This window comes from Impatiens glandulifera, chromosome 2 (genome assembly GCF_907164915.1).
Source record: "Impatiens glandulifera chromosome 2, dImpGla2.1, whole genome shotgun sequence".
NCBI classification, from domain to species: domain Eukaryota; kingdom Viridiplantae; phylum Streptophyta; class Magnoliopsida; order Ericales; family Balsaminaceae; genus Impatiens; species Impatiens glandulifera.
This window is the reverse complement of record NC_061863.1, coordinates 32,791,811-32,803,011: the sequence shown is the minus strand read 5'-3', so window position 1 is coordinate 32,803,011 and position 11,201 is coordinate 32,791,811.

Sequence of the window (11,201 nt, the reverse complement as noted above, 5' to 3'; positions counted from 1 at the left end):
CTTTTAGCCCGTTAGCATCTTCGGCTTCTTGAGCCGCTATGGACTTTGCGATTTCCGGTGCATTTTCCGCTAGGTTCTGCATATGGGCGGCTATGTTCGCATTAGCCGCTACCGCTTCCTTCTGTGTTCAAGTCTCCTCGTCTAGCGCATCTTGAAGTTGCCGAGCCGCGAGGGCATTCGCTTCCTCAATTGCTTTATCTGCAGCCAGTTTGGCCGTTATTAATTCAGTCACCTGTTCGGTGACCGCCTTGAGGTCGACTTCAAGCTTTGTGTTCCTTTCCTCAAGGGTTGCATTCTTTTCTTCAAGAATTATTACCCTGTCAAGTGTCGAACCGGCTTGGGCACTTGACCGAGCCAGGTCCTCATCGACCTTTGTCAGCCGTTGCTCGGTCTTTTCTTGAGACCGTTCCATCTCTGCTACCTTTTGGCTGACCGAATCGAGGTCATCTACCAACTTCGGAGTCATATCCTTCAAGGCCTTGGTTCGATCTAGATGAGCGCCGTACAGTTCATCCGTATTACCGTAGTTGGTTTCAACCGACGTGATCCGCTTGACTGCCTCGCCAAGATCATCCTTTGTTGTCTCGGCTATCTTGACTACTTGAACCGCGGTTTTCTTAATTTTCTTCTTCCAAGGTCGAACCGCGTCGTTGACAAATTCTTTGATTAGAGTTATGACCTTCTCTTCCGTAATGGCCGGTTCTGAATCCCCGGGTTGAACAGATGCGCGTAGGTCGGTGAGAGGTGTCTCTGTCCTGTCGTCGGTCATGTTGATAGTCTGATCCGCTGGAGGAGAGGCTATCTCTTTATCGATCGGGTTCTGACCGCCATCATCCCTAGGAGACGGTGAGTTCGTTGTATCTTGATGTTCGGGCACCGCTTCAAGCCGCGCCACTTCCTCGGTCATTTTCCGTTCCTTGACCGCAAGCAACTCCAACACCAAGAGTTGTAGTTGAGAATTCGGTGTTCCCGGAGTATACTTTTCTTTAAGGCATTGAATGTGTTTGATGAGTTTTTGTAACCGAGCACGAGGTTCTACTATTGCGTATCGGTCTAAGGCGGTTTTGGCCAACAGATAGACCCGGTAGCATGTCTTTGTAGAATAAATGATGTCGGTGCCGGATCCATTGACAAAATACATCGGACGCCTCACGAGCTTGCTAGTGGATTTCGTCCATGATTCTGCTCACGATATTCTCGGCCACCTCCTGGGTGTTGTCGTTAGCGTGAACATCTTCTTCCCCAAGGCCGTCTGCAACAGTATTAGCATTGTTAAGACTGGCCGATTGATCCTCGGCTATCCGGTCTTTCCCTTTGTCGGACTGATTTTCTTCGGTATTGTGTGAAATGGTTCGGTCAGAACTGGAGGCCGAATCTTCCTCATTTGGCGTTTCGGACCACGGATCAGTAGATTCGATTGGTTGTTTGGTTTTCTTACTTCCGGATTTTTCTCTGACCGGAGCTGGTTTCTTACTGGCAGACTTCTTCCTTCGGCCACCTGTAGAACTGGAGGCCTTCCTGTTGCTTTTCCTTTCCTTGAATTGGTGGGACCTTATGATTTTGCTTGAAGAAAGAAGAACACTAGGACCGAAACTTGATATTTTTCCGGAGACCTCGATAGGAACCTCGGTTTTCGAAAGAATCTGGCAAGCTGCCTCGAATGTCTCATGATCCAAGGCCGCCGAGAGGTTGCTTCCTTCTGATGGTAGGCGTAGTATATCATCAACTGACTCTTCTGTCAGTTCTAGCTGCTGACCGCCGATGGTTGCAATTATTGTTCTTCCGGTGAGAGATGTGTTTTGGAAAAATTCCTCAACCGCTTCCTGGTATAGAATGAACGGGCCGCCTAGGAAGTATTCGAGGCCGGACTCGGAGATCCAGGATAAGACTTGCTTTGCCGGAGCCGAACCGTTTGCCCGAATTTCCTCAAAGTCGACCTGGACGATATGTTTGAATAGTGCAAAGTCGCGACCCATTCTGGATGAACGAAAGCAAAATGACTAGTTGTAGGAAGGAGTGACTTAATATCCGTTGGAGTTGGCGTGACCGTTGGAGTTGATGTGGAGGTTCATCCTCTTCCATGATTTTTCAAACCGCTCATAAAATGAGTCAGTGACCTCTTTTGTGATTACCTGGGCCTGGTTCAACCCTTCGCCCGGACAGGGTGGAACTCCAAGCTCTAGAAGTAGACAGCTTAGTTGAGGAACGAGACCGACTGTTCGAACGCCAATCATCCAGATTAGGACGTCGAACAACACCCTTGACCAATTGACCAGTGTACCCGTGGTTATAGCGGCCATCATGTTGAAAGTTGCGGTACAATAGGTGTTGGTCACATCCCTTCCCAGGATGCCTCGACCGATCACATCGTTGAGAAGCTGGTACTCGGCTCTCAACTGTGATTTGGCACCGTGGTCATCAACTGGTTGATTTGACCAAGCAAAGGTTAAGGAGATTTCGGCCTTTAGTTCAACCGGAACATTAAGGTCGGTCAGCCCTTGCTTCGGTAGGTCGAAGCATCTTGCAAAGTCGCTTTCGGTGAAGTCGAATACAATCCCTCCCACTTTTGACTGAATATGTGTGTAAAAGTGAGGAGTTCCTTGAAAAACCCTGGCATTGTAAAAGAATTCCAGGACAGATTCCGGGTAGATGACATGTTTGTCATCTAGAAAGTGCTGGAGACCGGTGTCTTCAAGTGACTTAATCATCTTGAAGACATCGTAGTGTTCAGTACTTAGAGCAGATTTGAAGTCCACTTGAAGGATGTTTGGAAACTGAGACATTTTGTCTTAGTGAGAGAATAAGTTATATTTTGTGATTGTTTTGTTTAAGGTTTGCCTAACTTATATATTAGTGGAGGGATAATCTTATTATCCAGTGTGTCACAGGTAATGATGTCTATTAACCATAGGATAAAATGTTTTGCATGAAATAAGCATGTCTACAGCCTAGAATGTTGGTCATAGGCCTGGACTGTGAAAGATATCATATCTTCACGTCTTTTGAGGTATGACCATTTTACTTTGAAAAGGTAATTTTTCAGAACAGATAAGTTTAAACACAGATAATTATTCCACTTTTGTTCGGAGACCAAATAATCTGAAATAAACTATTTCCAAACCGGTCAGTTATTAATTGTTCGTCCCGATGCGGTTATTTAGTGCATGCACTAAGTAACCGGTCGGTTTACTCTAACTAATAGATAAAGCGGTTCTTCCATAGATACCTTAGGAAATTTGGAATCCGACAATTTGGGAGGAACTACCGGTTTTGTTTGTCCGAACCGATTTCCCCTTTTAAGCATCTTTAGGGATGATCTGACTAATGTCGGTTAAACCGAGTGTGAGTCTGAATTGAGAAAACTTAGCTTCCTGCAGAGGCTTTGTGAAGATATCGGCTACTTGTTGTTCTGTCGATACGTATTCCAGCCGGATATGCTTCAGCATGACATGTTCCCTGATGAAGTGGTGCCTTATATCAATGTGCTTGGTTCAAGAATGTAGAACCGGATTGTAGGTGATTGCTATGGTACTTGTGTTATCACAGAAAATTGGAGACTCTTCAGCTGTGATACCGAAATCCTTCAATTGTTGTTGGATCCAAAGAAGTTGTGAACAGCAACTTCCGGCTGCCAGGTATTCATCTTCTGCGGTTGATGTGACAACTGATGTTCGTTTCTTACTGTGCCATGAAACAAGCCGATCACCTAGGAATTGGCATGTTCCGCTTGCGCTTTTTCTATCAACCTTGCAACCTGCATAGTCTGCATCTGAGTAACTTGTGAGGTTAAAAGATGAGTCCTTTGGATACCACAAGCCGACGTCAGGAGTTCCCTTTAGGTATTTCAAGATTCTCTTTGCGGCTGTATAATGGGATTGTTTGGGATTAGCCTGGAATCTTCCACACACGCCGACCGCAAATAGAATATCCGGTCTACTAGCTGTCAGGTATAGGAGAGAACCGATGATTCCTCGGTAAGCGGTCAGGTCTACTACTTGACCCTCATCATCTTTGTCCAATTTGACCGATGAGCTCATTGGAGTAGCGGCTAAGGAGCATGTGTCCATCCCAAATTTCTTTAACAGTTCCTTAGTATACTTGGGTTGTCTTATTAAAGTTCCTTCTTCGAGTTGCTTAACCTGAAAACCTAGGAAGAAACTTAATTCTCCCATCATACTCATTTCAAATTTGTTAGTCATCAGGGTTGAGAATTTATCACATAGCTTAGGATCGGTTGAACCGAAGATAATGTCACCTATATAAATTTGAACAAGTAGGATATGTTCCTTATTCTCAAATTTAAAAAGTGTTTTGTCTACCGAACCGATGGTAAAATCATGTTTTAACAAGAATGCGGTTAGTGTGTCATACCAGGCTCTATGAGCTTGCTTTATACCGTTAGTGCTTTGTTTAACCGATATACATGGTTTGGTAGTTCAACATTTTTGAAACATGGTGGTTGTTCAACATATACTTCTTCACGTAGGTCACCATTCAAAAATGCACTTTTAACATCCATTTGAAAAACTTTGAAATTTTTGAATGCAACAAAAGCTAGAAAAATCCTAATAGCTTCAATCCTCGCTACAGGGGAAAATGATTCTTCAAAATCAATCCCTTCTTCCTGTTTGTATCCTTGTGCCACTAATCTAGCTTTGTTCCTCGTGACCAAACCGTCTTCATTAAGTTTATTTCTAAATACCCATCTTGTGCCTATGACCGGTTGATCTTTCGGTCTAGGGACTAGGTACTAGACTTTATTACTCTCAAACTAGTTTAAATCTTCTTGCATTTCCAAGATCCAATCCGGATCTGACAATGCTTCATCCACCTTTTTCGGCTCAAACTGGGATATGAAAGCAGAAGTAAAGTATTCCTCCAGAATTTGTCGCCTAGTTCGAACAGGTTTTGAAGGGTCACCTATAATTAGCTCAGGAGGATGATTTGTGTTCCTTTTGAGATTCGGTTCAGGAGTGTCTACCAAATCACCGTTTACTTGATCAAGGCTAGACATATCGGTAGGCTGAACAAAAGTGTCAGACCGACCGATTTCCTCAGTTTGAACTGAGGTGTCAGCTTCCTACTGTGTGACAGCTTGATCTGGTTGGGTTTCATTATTACCCATTTGGTCATGGACAAACCGTCTGAAAGCCGGAACCTCATCTTCACTATCAGAATGGATATTGTTGTTTTCCAATCTGTTGTGTAAATCAAAGGATGATGTAGTGTTACTTTCAACCGATTCATCGAAAACGACATGAAGAGATTCCTCCACGGTTAAATCTGATTGGCTGAGAAGAAGTTCAGTGATTCAGACCTGTCGGTCTAGACTTCCAGTGTATAGGTCAAACCGGATAGGTTTTTCTTTTACTTAGTATGGCTACTGTCGGTTGGACAGTTACCTGTACCTGGAGGATTACGTCTCTCATTTATCCTGGAGTGGAAAGATCCTGTTGGACGATCTTCTGCAACTTGCAGATTGTCCTCAGACTTGTATGAATATGGTAATACTAGGATCTGTCCTTTGGTATTATCTTTAACAGATACTCAAAGTATCTATTTGCACCGGTCGGTTGTTTAAGTTAACCGAATGACTTTCGGTTTTTCATGACTTCAGGTTTACCGAGTGTCCAACGATTTTGGCCTTCTTATCTGACCGGTCTTGTCTTTCTAATCGGTCAGGTTTTTGGTCGGTTGGGTTGCTTGACCGGTTGAGTAGCTTGACCGATTGAGTAGCTTGACCGATTGAATTCTTTAACCGTTCCTGCACAGGAATTTTGTTTTTGTTAAGTTCTATTTAACCAGTCTAATTTTATCTAACAGTTTATATGAATCGCCGAGCCATCGGCAGATAAAACCTTCTTCATCTCTTCCCTTACTTCTAGTGACATATCCTTGTTGAAAGTATGACCCTCCGACGGAAGTTCAAAGAACTCCGCGTAAAAGGCTTCGTCGAAAGATATTTTCATCCCGTTTACAGTAGCTAAGATGAAATCATCCACCATAGTTGCAGATTTAAAGAACTCTCGAACTTCCTTCTCGTAAAATATGAAAGGACCACCAAGATATTTTTCGAGACCGGAATACTCGAGGGTTCTGAACATATCTACCACATCCGGCTGATCGAAAGTGTAGACTGTTGGAAAATCCACCTGCAAAGTACAATGACCAAGTATGATTCTCTTGTTCACCATTTTTAGTGGAATACGAACACACACGATTAGCACATATTTTTGAGAGATAAAGGTAGAGAAATCTAGGGTTCTTAGAATCTTGAGAGATAAAAAGCTTTCAATCTCATGCAAAAATGTCATTATATAGATCATGGGGAGTTATGTAGGATAATTGTCGTTTTTCCTAGGGGTATGGCCCATCATTTAAAATTAGATGTTCTTTTCAAAGAGTCATCATTATAAGGAGGGTATATAAGTCATTCTCTTTTAACTTTGAGAGACATGTGTCTTCATGTTATTATGAGATGACTGTTTTAATGTTTGAGCGGGAAAATCAGATATCTCCTCACGTGGACCACTAGTAAAAAAAGGACCTTTACCGACGGTTTTTCCCGAAGGTTTTGTAAACCTCTCCTAAATACTCCCGAGAGGAACAAATCCTCCGGGATTAAAAATAGATTCCGAGAGGGGTGTAAAACCTTCGGGTTTATTAATTATTACCGAAAGTTCTAGAAAGAACTTTCGGTTTTTACCTTCCCAAAAAACCCAAAAAAATTCTAAGTGTTGGATGTGGGTTATTTGCGAAGGTTTTTGGAAAAACCTTCGGTTTTGAAATCCCTTGGTTTTTTAATTGCGAAGGTTATTAAAAGACCCTTCGGTTTTGCCTATTTTTAAAATTTCATTTCCGAAAGTTTTACAAAGAACCTTCGGTTTTGCTCATTAAAAAAAAATATAATTTTTTAAATTGTATTTTCCGAAGGTTTTTTAATAAACCCTCGGTTTTTACTAATATCAAAACCGAAAGTTTTATGAAAACCTTCGGCCTCAACCTCTATAAATACAAACCCTAACCCTTCTCTTTTTCATTCCGCTCTTCTCTCATTTCTCTCTCTTCCGCCGCCGCCGCCGCCTGCCTCATCCAAGCTGCGGGTTCTTCTCCTCTCTTCAGGTAATTTGTTTGATTTGGTTTTTTTTGTTTTGTTTATTGTAAGATTTAGATATCTTAAGTTTATATATATATATATATTATATATAGATCTAGATTTATGTTAGTTTACGTTATTTTGTTTGATTAATATATATATACATATATCTGAAATGCATTTAGGATATGGGTGATTCGACATGGAAGAGACTTCGGCGTACACCGGAGAAAATGCATCCGTGTTACCAGAATCTGATAACACAATCATAAATTGCGGCACGTGAGGAAGAGGTCAGAAAGATGACGCTGGAAATGGAACAAATCCGATTAAGGGATGCCGAAAGAGGTTGTTTGCTCAGTGAAATCAAAGCGGACCGGGCCGAAATGTCTCAGAGATTAGAGAATCTTGAACAAGAACTTGTCTTGTTGAGGAGTCGACTGAATCAACCACCCCCTCCTTCCACCCCATCTAATAATTAATTTCTAGATTTATTATAGATTTATTATGGGATTATGACAGTTATGTTTTAATTTTAATGAATTATTGTTATTATGTTTGTTTGGTTTAATATATTTTAAATAATTATGTTTATGGTGACTTTTCACCTTTTTTAAAAAAAAAACCGCATCGCCAAAACCGAAGGTTTATTTGAAAACCTTCGGTTTTGACCCATTTTTTTTTAAAATCTTGAGGTAAAAACCGAAGGTTTTCAACTAAACCTTCGGTTTTGACCCCTCATTAAAAAAATCTAATTTTTTTCTAAGTATGGGGAAGGGTAAAAACCGAAGGTTTTCAACTAAACCTTCGGTTTTGACCCCTATTTAAAAAAATATGATTTTTTTCTAAGTATGGGGAAGGTAAAAATCGAAGGTTTTCAACTAAACCTTCGGTTTTGACCTCTCATTAAAAAAATCTGATTTTTTTCTAAGTATGGGGAAGGTAAAAACTGAAGGTTTTCAACTAAACCTTCGGTTTTGACCCCTCATTAAAAAATTATAATTTTTTTCTAAGTATGGGGAAGGGTAAAAACCGAAGGTTTTCAACTAAACCTTCGGTTTTGACCCCTGTTTAAAAAAAATCGAATTTTTTTCTAAGTATGGGGAAGGGTAAAAACCGAAGGTTTTCAACTAAACCTTCGGTTTTGACCCCTGTTTAAAAAAATCTGGTTTTTTTCTAAGTATGGGGAAGGTAAAAACCGAAGGTTTTCAACTAAACCTTCGGTTTTGACCCCTAATTAAAAAAATCTAATTTTTTTCTAAGTATGGGGAAGAGTAAAAACCGAAGGTTTTCAACTAAACCTTCGGTTTTGACCCCTGTTTAAAAAAAATCTGATTTTTTTCTAAGTATGGGGAACGTAAAAACCGAAGGTTTTCAACTAAACCTTCGGTTTTGACCCCTCATTAAAAAAAATCTAATTTTTTTCTAAGTATGGGGAAAGGTAAAAACCGAAGGTTTTCAACTAAACCTTCAGTTTTGACCCCTGTTTAAAAAAAATCTGATTTTTTTTCTAAGTATGGGGAAGGTAAAAACCGAAGGTTTTCAACTAAACCTTCGGTTTTGACCCCTCATTAAAAAAAATCTAATTTTTTTCTAATTATGGGGAAGGGTAAAAACCGAAGGTTTTCAAATAAACCTTCGGTTTTAACAATTCCCAAAAAACTACTGATCAAGGTCAAAACCGAGAGGTATATTTAGAACCTTCGCAAATAAACATCAAAACCGAAAGTTAATTTTATAACTTTCGGTTTTAACACTAAATAGTTTGTTAAATAATTTGGTTTTTAACCCGTCAATCTTAACTTCTAACTAATATAATCAATTTTGTGTTTCATGTTCAAATATTTATGATTGTGTTTGATTATTATAGAGAAGTCTATATGAATGTTCATGTTTGATTATCTTATGAATGTATGTAATGTTTGATCATATGGATTGTGCAATATTTTAAAGACATCAAATGTGTTAAATTAATGTTGTTAAAGGTCATTAGAAGGTGAAAAACCAAAGAATTTAACAATTTGTCAAGTGCTAACTCCGAAAGTTATATAATTAACTTTCGGAAATAACCCTTAAAACCAAAAGTTTTATATAAACTTTCGGGTTTTACATTTCTCAAGAACGAGGGTTTTATATAAACCCTTCGGTTTTGATGGTTATTTCCGAAAGTTAATTATATAACTTTCGGAATTAGCACTTAAAAAATTGTTAAATTCTTTGTTTTCTAACTTCCAATCTAGACTCCTAAGTAATATAATCAAGTGTGTGTTTTTATTTTAAAAATTTAGATTGTCTTTAATGTTGAAATGTTTATGAATGTGTTTGATTATATATAGAAGGGTATAATGTTTATGTTTGATTATCCTATGTATTTGTGTAATGTTTGATCATATCAAATGTTTTATGGATATCAAATGTGTGAAATTAATGTTGTTCATGGTTATTAGAAATTGAGAAACCAAATAATTTAACAATTTGTAAAATTATAAAACCGAAAGTTAAGCATATAACTTTCGGAATTAACCACCAAACCGAAAGTTTTATATAAAACTTTCGGAAATGACCCTTATCAAAACCGAAGGTTTTATATAAAACTTTCGGAAATGACATTAATCAAAACCGAAAGTTTTATATAAAACTTTCGGAAATGACATTAATCAAAACCGAAAGTTTTATATAAAACTTTCGGAAATGATCTATTTAAAATTAAAAAAACCCTCTTTTCTTTTCCGCTCTGCCCGATCTCTCTCTTCCCGTTTCTTTTCGCCCTAGGATCTAGGTAGCCGCTGGAGGACCGAGGGTTGGACCGGTTAGCGGTTCTTACTCGAAATGTTGTGGTTAATCCGGTTAGAGATTATCACCGGGGTTTCAATACTACACAACCTGTCACAAATCCTTGAACTAGGTTCAAGCGCGGAAGAGATTTGCTTTCAGGTTGAAGCGGCACACTTGTATGATAGGCAGAATCGGTTTCGGATGATGGAGGTCTGAAAATGGTGGGTCGGCTTCGGTATTCTGGAAATTCGGCTTGGATAGTGTTAGGTCGGTTATATCGGTATGAATCGGTTAGATAATGAAACCGACAGACAGTAAATAACAAGACAGATTTTATGGATGTTCGGAGATAAAACTTCTACGTCACCCCTTCCTCTCGAAACCGCGAGAAGGATATTCACTAAGGAATACAATTACAATCCGATCGAGACTTATTTCCTGCTCGATAATACTCTTACAATTTACACCGAAATTGTAGAACACACACTTTTACTTTTGCCCTTAGGCTTTCTAGAATATCACAGTCTTATCACTTGGAGTAAATGCTCTTAGAATTTATCACTTGCTTCACTGTATCTTACTTGTCCCACTGTGTAGCTCTATGTCCCGCATTTACTCTTCTTCAACTGCCCCTTTTTATAGGTGAAATATGCCAACGGTCATATTTCACTGCCTTGAATCCAATTGGCTGAACAGAGGTGCAGTGATTCAGTGTTTCAGAGATTCAGACCTTCGGTCGTTTCCTCAGACCTGATGGTCAAGCTCAGACCTGGTATTCTGTCTCAGACCTGACGGTCTGTTCTTCCGGTTTGTAAGACAAACCTGCTGGGTTTGTCTTTTACTCAATGTAGACAATGTCTGTTGGATAGTTGTCTGTACTTGGAAGATTTTCTTTCTTGCTTATCCCGAAGTGGAAGGATCCGGTAGTACTGTCTTCTGCAGCCTACAGGCTTTCCTCAGACTTGTATGGATATAGAAGTGTTCAGTCTGTTCCTTTGGTATCATTCTCAACAGATACCCAAATTGTCTTCTTGTGCAGGTCGGTCATTCGGCTTAACCGAATGGCTTTTGGTATGATTGATGTAACCGGACTTCTTCCGGTTATTCCTCTGCTTTGTGGCTGATCGGCTGTTTGATGTTTCCGGTTTTGCTTTGGCCGATCCTTTCTTTGTGCGGTCAAGTTCCATGTGTTCTTGGTCGGTTTACTAGCTTGACCGGTTCGTTTTCTTAGCTGGTTCTTTAGGTTTATCCGGTCCGGTTCCTTGTTCCTACATGGAAAGTTTATTTAAGTTAGGTTTATTTGAACCGGTATGATTTTATCTAACAGGTT